Source organism: Chionomys nivalis, chromosome 5, assembly GCF_950005125.1.
Source record: "Chionomys nivalis chromosome 5, mChiNiv1.1, whole genome shotgun sequence".
Taxonomy (NCBI): Eukaryota; Metazoa; Chordata; class Mammalia; order Rodentia; family Cricetidae; genus Chionomys; species Chionomys nivalis.
In genome coordinates, this window is record NC_080090.1 from 66,056,201 (window position 1) to 66,074,665 (window position 18,465).

The window sequence follows — 18,465 nt, forward strand, 5'->3', positions numbered from 1 at the left end:
TTCCTTGGAGTTCTCAACTGGACCCTGAGTATCCTCAGAGAATGCCACCGACTGCAGAGAGGTTCCTTCCTGGGGTGGGGGTCCCCTTTCTTGGGCATTGCTGGGCTCAGGGACGGTGTTCTCTCCCACTATCCACTCTTGACTCCAGAAGCCCCAAGTGGCTTTTATTTCTCTTTAGAGGTAGTGAGTATTCTTCTGATCACTTTTCCTACCCTGTGAGGCCAGTCTAGGATTCTGGTGAGGTTTAGCGCAGGGGGTGCGGAGATCGGGGTTGAAGGAGGAACTGCCTGGAGATTCAGTGCTTCAGTGGAAACCACTCGCGGAAGTTTGAGGTCAGTGAACTTTTTTTTTTTTTTTTTTTTCAGAAACCCTGACCTAATTTTCTGGACCTCAGCCTGGTTACTACACTGATCTGTGAATAAACCCAGCGTTGCGCTGCCCCCCTGCCCCTCCCCGCAGCCTCTGCGCGCTCCCGTGTTCGTCTTGCCCGCCTCCTGCCTGCTCCACACAGCTCTCTGGGGCTGCGCTGCCTGGACAGAGAGATTTCTTCTCCGTTTGAATACCCTCCTGTCTTCTTTCTCTATCCCTCAGCTACCCCCTCTGAAGGTGCAAGTGTGAGAGTCTTTCTGAATGCCAGAAATTTCTTTTGCACTGTGTGGGCAGGAGACAGATTTTTTTTTCCTCCCTCCGTCCCCCGAACTGTCTCTTTTTTTCATTTATTAATTTTGTTTTCTTTCCCTCCCCTGCGTCTCTTTTTGTAGACTTTACCTTCTTTTCCCCTCAATTTCACCACCTCTCCTACCCCACTTTCTCTTCGTCCCTCGGTCTCCCTCTCTCAGTTCCCCTCCCCCCACCCTTTTGCTCTTTTAAAACAATTCAATGATGCCTCGGGATTACTAGCACGCCCTCCTTCAGCTGAGCGCGGGACTCTGCATTAATTCAAGGTGAGTGAGGTTGGGTTTTTGCAGCTGAGGATGGGGCTGCCGGTGTCAGCGTGGCCACAAGCCCGGCTGCGTTTTTCCTCCTGGAGGCAGCGCGAATCTCCTGCTGCTGCTACCTGTTGGGGGTCCCTGGACCTCGGAGGTCTGATCTGGGCCAGACCTTCTTGGAAGGCTCCTTACCAGCTCTTCTGTATGCCGTCTTTCCATTTTCAACTTCTCCAGCAATTGCCCCAGCCTGGACAGCACCTTGTTAGAATATTCCAGGAGCCAATTGCGTGCCCCTTGGTGGGGTCCTAGGGGTGGCATTTGGTTTGGAGCTTACATTTCTCACCCCACAGCTAGGGAGTCTCACTGTTGCCACAGACATGGAGCCCCACTCCTGGTAGACGAGGGCCTGGGGATTTTCACTAGCCTCAGAGCCTCTCAAAGCCGGTCCATGACTGCGGACAAAAGCAGCTCGCCAGTCCCCAATGGAGACAAGTTTTGTGGGGGACTGTTGAGAAAGTGTCCAGCAAGGGGTTGAGCTTCTAGTGAAGTTTCTGTGAAGGAGGCTACATGTGCTTTTGGAAGTGAATCCATCCTGGTGTAGGGTGGCCTGGGTGTCTCTCGGAGCTGCTAGTTGGGGCAGACATTTGGTCCTTTCCTGAAAATGTGGCTTGGGTGGAGAATACCAAGGTAGACCAGGCTAGAGTGACTTGCCTTTATGATCAGATTTGGATGTCTCCCTGAACAGAATGGAGGGGCAGTACACTCATGTTCCGTGCCTTTTATGTGGGTGATCTAGAGAGGATGATGGCAGATACTTTCCCGCATCGCCCCCATCTAGGCTTCCTCTGTTATGTGGGGACCAATGTGGCAGTCTGGCCTCTTGTCCAAGGTCTATGTAGATTGGGGGGAGGAGGGAGGTGGGTATCTTTGACTCCTCTGTGACGGTGACACATCAGAGCCAGTGTTTCAGGCTGAGTCGGTTGGTGGATAACCCAGACCTGGGAACAATCAAGTCCTTTCCCTTCCCAGGTCCATGTGTTGAAACAGTCACTCATGTTCTTGGAGGATGAGACTTACATTGTGTCATAGAGGATCATCCTCCGGGGAGGGCAGAATGTCTTAGTCCCAAGGGGAGGCTGGGAAACCTGACCAGGGAGAAGTGTTTTCATGAAAGGAAGAGGTCTTTTAATACTGAAATAAGAACTAGTTCATTGTGAGAACCAGAAGAGGGGCTTGCTGCACTGGAAGGAAGGTGGGGTATAAGACATTGGAGGGAACTTCCAGAAACTGCTGGAAAATAGAGCTCCCTCTCTTGCGAAAGTGTGGTTCCTGTCTCTAGTGCCCAGAAAAAGATGGCCTTTTGTTTTATTGCTTTCTGCAGGTCTCTTACCTGCTAAGTCTCTGGCCAAAGATGCTTTTGCCACTTTGGAGTATGGGTAATTATACCAATTATTGTCTAAGTCTGGGTACTTTTGAGGTTGTATATGAACTGTCTGTCCAGGTAGAGATGGATAATGGACACATGATTGAACACATGGTCAGAGGTCAGAATAACATGTCCTGCATTCATGTCATATTTTGTAGCTTTCCTATTTGGAACAGTTCTGACTCAGATTCTAGGACTTCTTTTCAATTCTGTCTGAAAAATTCAAATAAAAAATATGTACTTCTGGGTAAGGGATGTAAATCAACAGTAGGGTGTTTATTGAGCATGTTCAAGGTCCTGGGTTTGGGCATCAGCTCCAAAACACAAACATCAAACCACAAATCAATAAAAAGCCAAACCCAAAACCAAACAAAAACACCACACAATCAAAAAGCCAAACAATGGAAACCAGATTCTGTGAACTGCCCGTGCCCAGAGTGGGACTTCATGCTTAGATACTGTAGGGATAGCAACTTTGAGAGTGGTTTCCATGGAACCCTTTCTGTTCCTAGTCTATTTCCTTGTGGGATTTATGGACCTGGGGCTTTGAGGAGACCATCCTGCCAGGAGTTGTGAGCACAGGGCTGGTGGCTGCATGATGGACAGCAATGACTGCACTCCCACCCAGGACTGAGCCTTTGGGTCCATGCTGCCACCTCTGAGGCTGTGACTGAGTGCTGGGCTTGAGAGAAGAGAAGAGAAGAGAAGAGAAGAGAAGAGAAGAGAAGAGAAGAGAGAGAGAGAGAGAGAGAGAGAGAGAAAGAGAAAGAGAGAGAGAGAGAGAGGAGAAATTCCTAGATGTTATCCGGGTTTCAACTGAGAAACCCATATTCCAGAAGCATAGTTTTGTAGGAAAATGTCTGGCATTTACTTCTTTGCTGTGCTAAGGAAAGATAAGCCTTCTTAGGGACAGGTCAATCACAGTGTCATTCCTCCCCTGGAACCCATGAGTCTTCCAGGTAACTAAATCATTTCAGGCTTTGAAAAAAATTAGCTACTACTTATTAAGGGCTTTCGTTTCCAGACGCTATCTTGAGCAGTTTCTAGACTTTACCATAATGAATCCTTGCCCACGCCTATCAAGGGTGTACCTACATTTTATCAATGAAGAAGTTGAAGCTAAGGAAAGTAACTTGCTCAGATCACCCAGAAGTAGGAGACAGAGCTGGGGTTAAATCCAAGGCTGGCTGACTTGCCCCACACAATGCTGCTTCGGTGCTGAAGTGGATGGGGTCAGTTGACATTTAAAGCATCTGTTATCTATAGGTGGAAAGTGATGTCTCTGTCTTCCTGGCTCTTGTTTCATGTCACTTCTGACTTCTTCTTTCGTCAGTAGTGTCATTGCTTGGTGTCCGTGAAGTTTGTGTCCCTTATTTCCTCTCTGGCCACTTGGAATAGTCTTCGTCATGGATCCCAGGCTAGTGTGCACATGACCCTACCTGAGGTGATAGGATTGTCAGACAGAAAGGTAGTGTGTATGTCACTGTCTGCTGCTCAGTGTCAGGACGTTTTAGTTAGGGAGCTTTGCTTCACTCATGGTGTTAGTGGCTGACTTGGAAATGACCTTCCCACTTCTGGCTTTCCCTGAAGGGATTTTGCAGATCAGTGAGGAGCATGCCTGTCCCCAGTTGATAAGGCCATGGGTGCACCCAAATGCCCATTCCAGCAGGAAGGCAAAACTTAAGCCTGAAGTAGATAATTCTGGACATGTTTCTAACTTTTTACACTTCCATTTTACCATCTATCACTGTAATTTATCAGACCAAGAAGAACAGAGGGAAAGCAGACAGACTGGGGGTGGGGTAAAGCAGAGAAAAAAGCATTTGTCAGACACTTCATTTATACCATAATTTGGCCCCAATAAGTAGCCATGGGTAAGTCACTAACATACCTGGGTCTTATTCTATCCCAAAGTGAGGGTTGGGTCAGATGAGCCATTGGTATTGACCTTAACAGCAGCAATCTGAGATCTTATAGTCCTGTGTGACTTTGCTTTTTGTGCCCTGAAGATCCTAGATGATCTAGTTTTTGCCCTGCAGATCCTAGGTGATTTAGTTTGCCTTTCTGTTGCTGTGCTAAATGCTGCAACCAAACCAATTTGTGGAGGAAAAGGTTTATTTCAGCTTGAGGGATATGGTCCATCAGCAAGGGAGGCCCGAGCAGGAGCTCAAAGCAGGAACCTAGAGGTAGAACCTGAAGCAGAAACCACAGAGGAGCACTCCTTACCAGCTTTCTTCAAGGTTTGTGGTCAACTTGCTTTTTTATATAGTCTAAGCCTGTCTGCCTAGAGATGGTACTACCCACAGAGTACTGGGCATTTTTCCATCAATTAGCAATCAAGAAAATGCCCCCTCTGACATGCCTATAGGCCAGTCTGATGGGAGCAAGTTTTCATTTGAGGTTTCTGCTTCCAATATATGTCAAGTTGACATTCAAAATTAGCCATTGAAAGTCAAAGCCATTCCTTATTTTGTCTTCTCTCTTAGTGGTGGCAGACAGAGGAGACCATGTGAGAAGGGCACCAACTGTTCTTGGTCTCCAGTGGGCAAGTCAGTTATGTAGTGGAAAATTTTTTTTTCTGGTCAGAAGAATGCATTTCTTCTTCCTGGTGTATGTTACCTTGCCTTCCCAATAAGCGAGGGAAAGCTAGGAAAAGCAGAAAGAGTAGCAGGATGTTAACAAGCATTCTCTGACTTGTCAGCTGAGCAGTAGGGGAAGAGGAGGAGGGTGGGAGGCAGGACCATGGGAGCTCGTGGTCTCTAAAGAGAGAAGAGTAATAGTCTTTGTCTTCATGGTGTTTATAGTGTTGTGGGGAGCCGGGATCTAGGCTATTGGACCTAGTATACATTTATAAACTCTGAAGCTATTTGCAACAAAAAAGCTCAGTATAAAACCATTTGTTGTCATATAGATTGGCTTACCTGAAGATGGGTGCCTTCCTGGCAGCAGCAAAGATGTAAGTGGGAAAATTGGTGTTAAGGCCTGACAGCTTTGTCATGAACATGAGGATTCTAGGGAGTTGTGTTGTCTGTGAGACACACTTAGACTTGGGATTGCAGTGAATGAGATTCTGAGACAGAATGCAGCCTCACTGAAGATACAGGGCTCTCATTCATGTTCTTGGGACATTGCTTGGAAAGAGCCAGAATTGAAATTTCCAGGCTTTATAATTTCACTGGCCACATCTGAAAAAAAATTCTGTCATAAACATGAGTCTAGGACTCAGGTGAAGAGAATCATGCTATATATTCTCATATGGGGCTGAAAGCAGCAGATGGGTGAGTTAGAGGGGGGCACAGCATCCCGAGGGGACTGGAGGAAGGTGTGATTCTGCCTCAGGCACACAGCCTATGGCCTGGATGTGAATCTGTCCTCATGGGCTTTTGTAAACTTTCTGGCTTGTGTAACAGCACAGCCTAGGGCTGAGGATGGGCTCACCTCTCACTGACAGAGAGGCTGATGTAGTTACAAGAATATAACTGTAACTTCCTGTCCCTCAGCATCAGCTAGATACACATCTGGCCTTTTCTAGGAGAGGTGGGAAAGTAATAATGTAAGATATGCTTGTGTGTGCGTGTGTGTATGTGCGCGCGTGCGTGTGTGTGTGTGTGTTTGTGTATGTGTTTGTGTGTGTGTGTGTGTGTGTGTGTGAAGGCCAGAGGACAAACTCAGTCACTGTTCTTCAGATGTAGTCTGTCTCTTGTTTGAGGCATGGTCTCTCACTCACTGGCCTGGGATTACCCCATAGGTCTAGTGCCTGTGTCTGCTTTCTTAGCTCTAGTGTTACAAGTATGTCACCATGCTCTGCTTTTTTCTTTGTTTGAAGTATGGGTTCTGGGGATTGAACTCAGGTCCTTGTGCTTGTAAGCAAGAACTATAGAAACAGAGCCCTCTTCCCAGCCCCTGGGCATGGTTCTTGGTCTTAAGTGACTGGTTTTTCCAACTAAGTATAGTACTTTAAGAAAATCTTTGTCTTGTCAAACTGCATGCTCTCTGACTATAGCATAGTGGGTCTGGTCTTGCTTTAATCCTTGTTGGCTGTTTGATCAAGAGAGGACTGTCCATACACAAGCACTGTATTCCATCTTTTGGATCATCAGTGGTCACAAGAGGCCTCTTCCCCTTTTAAGATGAATGACTCTTCCATGATTCTGTCTTTCTTCCTTTTTTCTTTTTCCTTCATCTCCCCCTCTTAGCCCCAACTAATCATATAATAGATTTTTTTCATTTGCTTTATTTACTGAATAGAAATTTTGTTCTTCATTCTTAATTTAAAACATGATGAGGAACATTTTACATTTTTGCTTTTTAAAAGAAAATTGAGTTATTCTTGACTTATTTAGTCCTTGATTGATGTTTTCTCGAATGTAACAATCCTATAAATATAGCATAAGTCCTACCGTTCCATAGAGGAGTGGTTCACAGTGACAGATGACACATGAACAACTCCTAAGTCCGGGTTTCCTTCATTACAGCTCTGAGTGAGCTGACCAGAGCTCAGGCCTGAGTGCTAATTGGATCTACCTCTGTTCTCAGGTGAGGAGAGTCAGCTGGCAACGTTAGAACCTGAGTACTGGCTTAGAGTGACCCTGGGATGGGGAGAGAGGAAGGGCCTAGACTGTGGGCGGGGCTTGCAAAGCGCCAGGGTATGTTCTAGCTTCATTGCTGGGTGGGGATACTACCTAACCCTCCCTTCCCCCTTCTTCCTTCATCCTTCCCCCTCCCTCCTCTTCTTCCTTCCTTCCCCTTGCCCTCATCTTCTCTTTTCCTTTCTAATTCCTGTCTTTTATTTCGTTACTCCTCCCTCTTTCCATATTTTTCTCCTTCCTTGCCTCCATCTCCTGTCTTTCTTTCCAACCCCCCCCCCCACATAAACATGGCCCAGGTACCAGTTCTGGGCTGGGTAATGATTTGGATATTGAGACTACAGCAATGAACAAGACAGCCAAATAGCCCACTTTCATAAAATTCATATTCTGCTACAGAGAGAGTGAAACAAAATCAGCCCATGATGAATGTTATTCAGAGGATTAATCTAAGGCAATGTGGCAGGGACAGAGTGACTTTAGATTGGCATGTCACCGAAGGCTCCTGAAGAGGTGATATTTAAGTCGAGGATCAGAACGATAAAAAAATGGAAGAGGATTCATATCGGCAATTTTCTTCAGCGTGCGAGGAATAAATTAAGTGGTATGTGAAATTGTTTTATAGGCTACAAAGTAAACTCAACATTTTATACCCCAGACAGAACTCTGTGAGCTGAGCATGGTGATTCATTAATATTATCAATTTCACTACCTAGCCTAGTAGTGAATGTGGGCTGTATGAAATTACAGATGGAAATGGGAGTCCAAAGGAGATCTTTAAGACATAAAAGCAGATGACGCCTGTGACAGGCATTTGTCAAAAGAAGACACTTTCCTTCCATTCCTGTTACTGATGGGCTTGTCTAGAGATTTCTAGCCACCTGTTTCCTGGGCAGCACCAAGGCCCGGAGAGATAGTGGGGGATGGTATTGCAGAGTTGGTAGAATTCCCCAGGCTGTTTCAGGTTAGTTTCTTGCTAACCCAGAGCAGATGGTGACTTATCTGAAGGTGGGGAGAGATCCCACCGGCTTCCTTCCTACCCACAGACCACGGAGGGAGACTGCTCTTGCCCTGCTGCCAGGCCAGCTTCTATTGTCTTTAACTCTCTCCAGCCCCCTTACACCTCACTAATCTCCCCAGTTATGGAGGAAACCTTAGTCTACTGTGTTGCCTGTTGTCCATGGCTCTACAGACCCACTCCCTTCCTTGATTGAGGGTGGTGTCAATATAGCTTTTCAAACATGGAGGCGTGAATTATTTAACTTCTAGGTCCAGAAAGGCTTGGGTAGTAGTTGAGCCAGTAGGCTCTGCCCTGCCCTGCCCCGTCTCTTATTCTACCATGGCTTACCATCCTTCCTGCACTTAAAGCCTAGGACTTAGATCCATAGTCGTTATCAGAACTACATATTCAGTTTCTGGGAAACTTCAGGGAGATGGTCAGTCCTAGAGTACAGCAAGATCAGCACCACTAAGAATTAATTTCTCTGCTGCACCCCCACAGTTCTGAGTCAGAACCATGCTGGGAGTGGATGGCCATCAAGTAAATCAGATGCATGTGAAGGTTTGAGAAATTTGGTTAGAAGGATGGATGAAGGCTGCTATTGGGTATTTGCCCTAGGCGGTAGTGTACTACCTATCTTCACTCTCTGAGCTAAGGAATCCTTATTCACATTTTGCTGATAAGCAAAAGGGCCTATAAATTGGGAGATAACAATAGGTAGGGAGGGAGGAGATGGGGCTGGCTAAGTTTCAGTCAAGTCTTGGTTTCCAATGTAGAACCATTGTAAAGTTTGGAGTCCTAATTAAAACGCATACGTGTTCATGGATGCATGCTATTAATCGTTCACATTTTAATGCTAATAATTCTCTGTCCACTTACAGTGGAGTGATAAGTGGAGAACTGGAGTATCCGAGACTCGATACCTAAGTCCCTTGCTGGTATCTCATGGGAACTTTCCCCTGTGTGTTGACTGGCATCTTTAGAGGGGGACTAAATGACTGATCCTTCTGTGCAGATGCTTCCTGGCTGCACCCTGGCTTTTCTCCTATGGCGTAAATCCTCCCAGAGGGTTTTCTCCCCTTCTGTTTTCAGCCATCACCCACATGCTATATTGCCCTCCACATTTCTTTTCCAACCCAGGATTCTCTTTTATTCAGAATTTCACCCCAGTAGAACAGTGGATAGTCTTACTTTAGTGCTTCATGTTATTGCAGAGTCACCTTATTTAGAAACAAACCCACCCTCCTTTACCTCCTCTGGTCCTCCCATCATAGCCTCCTTCAGCAAGCGGTACCAACATTCATTTCATTAACAAGCCAGAAACCCAGGCGTCACTCTGACTCCTCTCCCATCTGTCTTCCCACTCAGCTCCCTGTTATAATTTACCTTGAACCTGACTTGGTCTCTGCATGAGGACCTCCCTAGCCACAGTTATTTCTTCCAGGAGGCATCCTGCATTCCCTTCATGCACCCGTGGGTCCTTTTTTCATAGTCTCTGAGCATCTTGGGCTTACCCCTGCCACCAGGGAGCTGCTGACCTTACAGACTGCGAGGTCCTGATAACCAAGGACTTTGTCTCTTATCAGTGTTTCTTTAATGGTTTGTCCTTAGTGGGCAGTCAATAAGTTGATAATTTAGCCAAGTAAAAAGCCACTATGGAACCTGTGGAAATCCTGATTTTTGCTTCTGTCCATCATGGTGCATCTTCTCTGCAGATGGCATCGCATTCACTGAGTGTCTTCGATAACGTCCTTATCACAGGCTGATTGTGAAGTGATAGCAAGGACCCATCAGTTCCTGAGACACAGTGAGGACTTGACTGAGGTTGTGATGTGATGGTGCATGCGTGTGTGTGTGTAGAAAGTGCTACTGGGAAACTTAAGTGGAAGAATTCTATATCTTGCCAACTTTATACCCAATAAATTTCAATATATTATTTTATTAATTTTAGTGATTACTTATTAATAAATAGTAAACTTTGATTTATGCCATGTAGTTGTTTGTATTCACCTCCACTCTTTTCTCTAACTCCTCCCAGATCCACCTCACCCTTCTCCCATTCCAAACTTTATGTCTTTTTTTTTTTTTTTGGTTTTTTGAGACAGGGTTTCTCTGCTTCCCGAGTGCTGGGATTAAAGGCATGTGCCACCACTGCCAGGCATATCTTCTTTTTAAAGACATATTTGCCACCCAGTCCAGTTTGTGCTACCCAAATACTTATGGGTGTGGGACCATCCACTGCAGCACGGTCGACCTCCTAGGGACCACATCCTTAATGAAAACGAACTCTCCCCAGAAGCCACCGAATATCAATAAGCAGGGTGGAGGAAGTGTGGGAGAGGGAGGGATGCCCAGCACTGAAGATGTTTAAAAGCCGCATGGAACCTTTTCCATAAGCTTCATGCATGTGTGTGTTTGTGTGTGTGTGTGTATGCACCATATGTTCATATGAAAGATTGTTATTATTTTATGAAAAGAATAATGCTCCTCCCAGAAGAAATGTGATCCTCAGTTTGTCTGTAACATACTAACTGTTAAGAAAAACTTCAGAAAGGGCTGTGACTAAGGGCAAGGGATTTATATTGAGAGAACAAGGACCTTCAAGTCGGTGACAAGGCTGTCTCATTCTTATGAGTTTCAATACCATCTCTATGCACCCAAACCCTTGTGTTTTTTTTTTTTCAGTTAGTTTTTTTCTGCCCAAGAAACCATTCCCAAACTCAGAAGTCTAAAATAACAAACATTTAGTATTTTTTGCAAATCTGCGGGTTGGTTTGTCTTGGGTTGGCTTGACTGACATTGGATGGTCAGTTTGGTACCACACATCTACAGGCTGTCAACTCTTTCTCGATCGTCTCTATACACCTACATGCTGAGTGACATGGAACCATGTGGCAGAAGGGACAAGAAATCCTCCAGGGCTTCTTTCGCAAGGTATAGACCCCATTCCGGGGGTCTCACACTAGTAGGTGGATTTTAACATACACATTTTTTCAGCGACAAAGATTTCACATTCTAGCAAAGAGAGCAAGGCCCAAAGTGCAAACCTTTCCAATCCTTCATTTGTGACACATTTGCTATTATTTTGTTGCGTAAAGCAAGTCACACAGTCAAGCTCAGAGTGATTTGGGAAGTAGTTGTCCAAGCTGTGGACGGATATAAGGAGATATGAACAAACCAAACCCGCTTGGTTTGAGTGCTCTGAGAAGTAGACACCAGCATGGGATGAAATGTGGAAAGAATTTATGGGACAAAACACCAGCGGTAATAGGGAAGGAACCTGGAAAAACTGGAAGAGTCCTTAATTCACCACGCCTGTCAGACTCTGAGTGCCAGACTGAAGGAAAGCAGGTTGGGTGGTCCCAGCCTGCCATGGAACAGAAGCTTGCTAGGCAAAGCTCTCAGAAAGCACAAGTGTCCTGAGCTAGGAGGGTCCCCTGTCTTGCAGGAGTGAGCTAACCTTGCTGTTCTTAACCCATCCTCTCTATTGACATATAATAAAGGATTTCAGAGCCCAACCCCTGGGGCTCTTGGCCATAGCTGGAGATCTGCTAGGCACATTCTCATGGTTACTATAAGGTCATTGCTCCATGTGTTACAGCTCCAAAATTTCTGTTGCTGGCTCAAGCCTCCCTCCTGAACTTCAGACCTCTATATTCAAAAGTTTTAATACTTCCGTTTGGCATTCCCATGGGTATCTCAAACTCATCATATCCGAGTTAACTTCTTTTCTTATGATTAATAATTTCATTAGGGTACAGAACAATGGGCTCTGTTTCATTGTTTTACACACGAGTATCATTACACTTCACCGACTTTTCCCTTTTCACCCCTTATTCTGCCTTGTTCTTCACTCTCCCTTTTGGTCCTGTTTGTTCCCTATGAAGTCTCCCTTTGACTTTCATATGTATGTCATATGCATACATACATTATATGTATTCATGTGCCTTAAATATAGATTCTGAACAATAGGGGAAAAGTGTAATAACTGTCTTTTTTCCTGTTACCTCTCTTATTTCCCCATCCCTTTAAATGTTTTATTCTTCCATTAAGTCCCTATTCTACTCTGTCTCTCCCTTCCTTCCTCTCCCCTCCTTCTCTCCCCCCCCACTCCTACTCTGTCTTGCATAGGATATAAAAAGTGATATTTATCTTTCCAAGTCTGGTCATTCTGCTTAGCATCAGGATCTTTAGACCCATCTGATTTTCCAGGAAAGAGCATAATTTCATTATTCCAGGCTCCATGACACTCCGCTGTGTGTATCACATCTTCTCCATTCATGTGCTGGTGGGTGTGTATCTAGGAGAGTTTATATCTTGTCTATAGGCAGTGCAAGTATTGCATGGATGTGCAGGCATCGCTGTGAAGTCTTATTCAGATTCTCTTGGATAAACACCCAGAAGGGGTAGAGCTGGGTCCTATGGCAGTTTAATTTTTAGTTTTCTGAGGAACTGCCATACTGATTCCCACAGCTGCTGGACTAGTGTGCACTTCCACTGTCAGGAAGTAAAGATTCACTTCCCCCACATTTTTATTAGCATTTGTTATTTTTCATGTTCTTGATGATAACCACTCTGATTGGCACAAGGTAGAATCTCGATGTAGTTTTAATTTGTATCTCCCTATGGTTAAGAATGTTGAATTTTTTCATTCATTTATCGACTATTTGTGTTTCTTCTTTTGAGAAAATTTCCATTTACTTTTCTATTTATTGATGGCTTTTGTGGTTTTTTTTTTGAGTTCTTTATACATTTTAGATATGAATCTGCAGTCAGAAGCTCAATTAGCAAAGGCTTTTCTCCTGTCTATAGCCTATCTTCACTGCACTGATTGTTTCCTTTCCTCTGCAGAGCATTTGAATTTCGTGAGATCCCATGTGATAACCTTTGCTCCTCTGGGTAGTTGTTTGTCAACTTGTCACAGCTAGAGTTTTCAGAAAGGAAGAAACCTCCAATGAGAAAACGCTTTCATGAGATCCAGTGTAGGGAGCATTTTCTTAATTAATGACTGATGGGGGAGGGCCCAGCCCTTTGTTGGTGAGGCCTTTCCTGGGCTGGTGGTCCTGGGCGCTATAAGAAAGCAGGTTGAGCAAGCCACGATGAGAAAGTCAGTAAGCAGCACTCCTCCATGGTCTCTGCATCAGCTCCTGCCTCCAGTTTCCTGCCCTGAGTTCCTGTTCTGACTTCCTTGATGATGAACTGTGATGGGGAACTTAAGTCAAATAAATTCTTTCCTTCCTGACTTGCTTTCGGCCATGGTGTTTCATTGCAGCAACAGCAAGCCTAACTAGCACTCCTGTCATTGTTTTCTTGGATTCTTTTAAAAATGTCATTAAGTATGCCTCTATCTTCTGGTATTATACCTATGTGCTTTCTCACTAGTTTCAAAGTTTCAGGTTTTTGATTTAAGGTCTTTGATACATTTGGAATGCTGTACTTTGAATAGGGTGAGAAAGAAATGAAGCCAGTTTCATTCTTGTGCATAGAGATAACCATTTTCCCTAGTACCATTTGTTGGAGAGGTTTTCTTTTTCCAATGTATGTTTTTGTTGTCTTTGTCAAAAATCAAGTGGCTGTGGCTGCGGCTGTGAGGGTTTGTAGCTGGATTCTCTAATCTACTGGATTGGTCTGTTGTCTGTCTTGTATCAGTACCATGTGTATTTGTGACAATGGTTCTGTAATCTAGTTTGAGATCAGGATTGTGATGCCTCCAGCATTGCTCTGTGTTTTAGCAGTTTGGGGGGTTGTGTCCTTCTGTATAGATTTTAGGATTGTTTTCTTCTAGTTGTGTGGAGACTGTCAAGGAAAGACTTTTCAGATTAGAAAAGATTCCTAGTGTCTAATTTGTTCTTCTTTTTCTGGCCGTTTAAACTTGTCACCATAGAGATCTTTCATTTTGGTTAGGTTTGTTACCAGATGTTGTGTTATTTTTTGAGGCTTTGCTAATGGGATTCTGCACCTGGTTTCTTTCTCAGAAAGTTTGATATTGGTGTATAGAAAAGCTGCTGACTTTTGGATATTATTTCTGTCCTGCTATTTTACTGAAAGTAATTGTCAGATTGAAGTTTTTTCTCTAGAGCTGTTAGGGGTTTTTTAAGCGTAGGATCACATTGTCTAAAAATAAAAACTATTTGTCTTTTTTTAAATCTATATTCTTTTAATTTCTTTTTCTTGCTCTACTGTTCTAGCTAAAACATCAAACATTATACTGAAGACGATCAGAAAAATATAAGCTTTCTGTTTTTGTGTGTCCTTACCGGGTTTTCATGCAGAACAGGTTAACACTAGCTGTGTAAAAAGAAAGCGGCATTGCTTCTTCCTTTTCTACTCACTATTGATGTTAGTTCTTTAAAGGCCTGTGGTTATGAGTCTGTCTACTCCTTGCCTTTGCTTTGTTGGCAGACTTTATCAATGCTTTAATCTTATTGCTTATTATAGAGCCATATAAGTTGTTTATTGCACAGATATATCATAATTAATTTATCAGTCTGTATTAGTAGGCATGCAGATTGTTCATTGCCCTAAGGTTTTGAGAAATAATGTAGTGAATGAACATGAATGATATGTTTCATGTAAATTAAATGTACACTTCTGAGAAGTAAATTTACTGGGCCAATATACATACAATTTTGAAATGGAGTAACAAATACAAAAGATGCTTAATTAAATCAAACTGCTAATGGTGAAAAGGGCCGTTTGTGGCCACCTTTGCTTACATTAGATGCTGTTTGACCAGTGAAAAATGGTTTCCTTGTTGAAGTTGAGTAGTTTTCTGTGTTTATTAGTCATCTGGATTCTTTTGTGAGCTGCTGGCTTCTTTGTCTACTTTCTTTGGGGTTGGGTAGATCATATGTGTCTTTTCTAACTTTTCAGAGCATAGGTTTTCAAAATATTCCTTGATGACTGTCAGGGTTTTGTTAGTATCTTTGATGTTCTCTTCTACACCTGTAGTTTTATTGAGTCTTCTTTCTTTATATTTTTGTAGTTCTGGGGATCATATCTAAGGACTTGCTCATGTTAGGCAAGTGCTGTACTACTAGGTTCTCACTAGTCCATCTATATCTATCTGTCTATAAGCTATCATCTGTCACCTATGTATGTGTGTATGTATATATGTGTCTGCTTATCTGAGACAGAGTCTCTACATAGCCCTTTCTGTTCTGGAAAACACTCTGTAGACCAGGCTGGCCTTTCTGTATTTGTTAAAACTTGCTTTGGGGTCTAAAATGTCATCTATTTTAGTAAAGCTTCAAGGGCTGCTGATAAGAATGTGTATTGTATATCCATTGGATGGAATATTCTGTACATATCTATTAAGTTTTATAGTGATATTTCATTTGTATTTTAATAAATAAAGCTCGCCTGAAGATCATAAAAATGAAACAGTCACCCTGGTCAGTTTTATAGACCAGGTGGCAATGACACAAAGCTTTAATCTGAGTAGCCACACTATCCTGCCATAGAAACCAGGTGGTAGTGGTGCACTCTCTTATCCTAGAACTAGAGAGAATTATAAGACGGAAGGAGATGGTTCTCAGTTTCAGCCTCATTCTGAGATTCCTGGAGGCAGGATCACCATTTCAGACTGAGTTAGAGGTAAGAGCCAGTGGCTGGCTGTTTTGCTTTTCTGACCTTCAGGTTGAACCCCACTTTCTGTCTCTGAATTTTAATTAATTTGCTTCAAAGTTTATTTTATTTATGGTACATTTTTAAACTGAACTTCTTTTGTTGAGTTTTTGTCTGGATGGTCTACCTGTTTTTAGATTTCAGTGTTGAATCCAGTCACAAAGTACTGTTTATAGACTTATCTGTCCCTTTAAGACTAGTAGTCTTTATGACACTGGATGCAGCAATGTTTGGTGCATATGCAATTAGAACTGTTATATGTCTTGATAGAGTGCTCCCTTTACTGACATGTGCTGATTTTCTTTTTTGTCTCCTAATTTGAGCTTTAAATCGAATTTATCAGCTACATAATTACTTCCGACTGATTCCGACTTCCGTTCTCTTGGTGCCTTGACTCTCATCCTTTGGCTTGCACTCTGCCTGTGTCTTTGCCAGTAAATTTTGTTTCTGATAGACAATTAATGGTTGGGTCCTGTTTTTCAATTTAGTAAGCTAGTCTGCATCTTTTAATTATAGAATTAAGAGTTTTTATATTTAGAGTTACTATTGAGAGCAGTTTGCTGTTGTCTAGTTTTTTGGTGACTCTCCTGGTGATGCAATCGTTGCTTTCTTTCTTTCCTGTTGGTATTAGAGGTTTGCCAGTGTACTGAGCTCGGCATGATGGGTTCTTCTCTAGCTCTTCTTTGTTTATTCCTCTCATGGAATCTATTCTGTTTTCTTTTATGATTAAACACTATCTTTCTTCCTCCCTGTGTAGGAGTCTTTTAATTACATTCTGCAGTTCTGGTTTGACGATCGTGAATTACTTTATTTTGTGCTTGTCTTGAAATGTCTTTGACATTTCTGTTGATTTTTTTCTTAAAGATAACTTTGCTAGATATAGCAATCTGGGTTGACAGTTACTTACTTTCACCAAATTAAATTCTCTTGATAATACTTCCAGATATATTTCCCTTCTGTTTTTTTCTTTTGATGAATATCACTTTCACATGCCTGAAAGTCCAGGAGTCATCTCTGATATTTGCACTTTGATACACTCTTAAGCAGATACACTAGGAAATACAGATTTGAATCTTACTTTACAGTATTTCCTTTTTAATCTGCTCCTGCTGTTACCACCTTGACCAAGCAACCATCTTCTTTTAATTAGATGTCCATAGGAGCATTCCAACTGATGCCCCGCTTCCTTCATAGTACTAGGTATTACGAAGTACATCGTATTTGGTAGCCCACATAACTTTGACATGCAAACATAACTCTGCCCCTTCTCAGTTTGAAATCTAGGATTTTATCTCTTAGCTTATGTGCTTCATAGGATCTAGCAGGTCACCATCCAGCTTTAACCTACATCTCTGTTTATTACCTTCCCCTGACAGCAACGCTAGACTCTTAGAACATGTCAATCTCTTGTTCAGTGCTGGAACTTTGTACATGTTCTCCATCCTTTCCAGAGCTCGAACGACCCCTACATCACAGGTGTTTTTATATTTAGTTCTCAACTTGAGATCTCAACTTTTTTAGGGAGATCTTTTCTGTATAGACAACTGCTATCATGCTATCTAATCTAGGTCTATCTCGCTCCCTCTCTTATGTCATCTCCCTATCCCCACAGCATCCCTCTCCTCTTCTGTTTATTTACTCGTCACTTTAATGTCTGTGTGTTCCGGACAGAAAGTTCCCCATGGATTGAGACAGTGTTTGTATTATTCATTGTGGTGTTCCAAATCAGCACTATGCACAGAGCATTATCTCAGTCACTGGTAGGGAGATAAATGCAGGTCCAGCGGAGCAGAGGGAAGTGGAGGGGGCTGAGTCTGGTGGGAATTCTCCCCTTCCAGTCTTTGGCTCATGGAGAATTAGAGTTTCTTCTATTCTGAGAATGTGGGTCTCTGTGAATGATGGTGCCAGATAGAACTCAGCACATTTACTCCCTGCACATTCCCTAGGGGCCTCACTTACTAGATGGGGGCGCATGTGTACTGAGCACACAGGCTCCTAAAGGGAGAGTGCCCATCGGCAGTTCCAGGGGACTTGTTTCCCATGAGTCTCAGTTTCCTTGGCATATATAACGCTGGCGCTTACCTTTTAGGTACTGTGTGAAGACTGAAGTGGTATAAAGAGCCATTGCACGTTAGCTGGAGGTGGATAGTGGTGTCCCGAGCACAGGAGTTAGTGCCCAGGAGGGAGACAGCAGAGTGGCAGGTGGAACTCTGAGTGCAGGGGACTCCAGAGCTACCCAAAGCCACCATTCTTCCATCCTATTGTAGCTGGGAGCTCCGGGCCCAGGAAAAGCTGATTAAATGAATATATAAATATTTGTGAAAAGCAGGCAAGGCAGAGTACCTTGGCTCTCACATCCTTTTAGACGAGGCTGTGGTGAGGTTCCAAAGTGGGAGGGCTTGGTGAAGAGGCCTCTCAGACCACTAAGAGGATTTAACACAAATTTTACATTCTCGTTTGCTTTCTTTCTTTCCTTTTCTGAGTCTCCATGTCACAATTCTCAAACTCAAAATATGAGGCGACAATAAGATAACCTGCTTTGTTAGTTGGAGGACTTGGAAATATGACTAATGTCGGGGTCACATAGGTGCTAATTCCTAATAGGTTTGCTGCTTTGTTCGGATTTTGAAAGAAGAGGAAGTTTGAGATTTGTACTGCTCTCGGCCTGGTGCTGAAGAATTCAAATTTTGTATTCATGGGTACGGAAATGTACAAGCCGTGCTGCCTTGGGATTTCTCTTGCTGCCACAAACGCCGTGGCCAAAAGCAACCGGGGAAGAAAGAGTTGATTTCGCTTTACAATTCTTAAGTCCATCACTGAGGGAAGTCAGAGAAGGAACCTGAAGGCAGGAAACAGAGCAGAAGCAATGGAGGACTGCTTGTCTTGCTCTCTGTGGGC

General features: G+C 43.4%; 1 protein-coding gene across 9 annotated transcripts in view; it reads left to right on the forward strand.

The window, feature by feature from the left end:
- The first annotated feature begins 213 nt into the window (after positions 1 to 213).
- Positions 214 to 18,465, forward strand: part of Cacna1e (calcium voltage-gated channel subunit alpha1 E) — a 476,043-nt gene continuing 457,791 nt past the window's right edge. For 8 of the 9 annotated variants that reach the window (XM_057770436.1, XM_057770443.1, XM_057770440.1 and 5 more), the window contains exon 1: positions 511 to 944. The gene's annotated coding sequence lies outside the window, so the exon portion shown is untranslated. Of the gene's footprint in view, positions 333 to 510; positions 945 to 18,465 lie in introns of those variants that run through there. The other variant, XM_057770437.1, reaches the window with a different exon arrangement.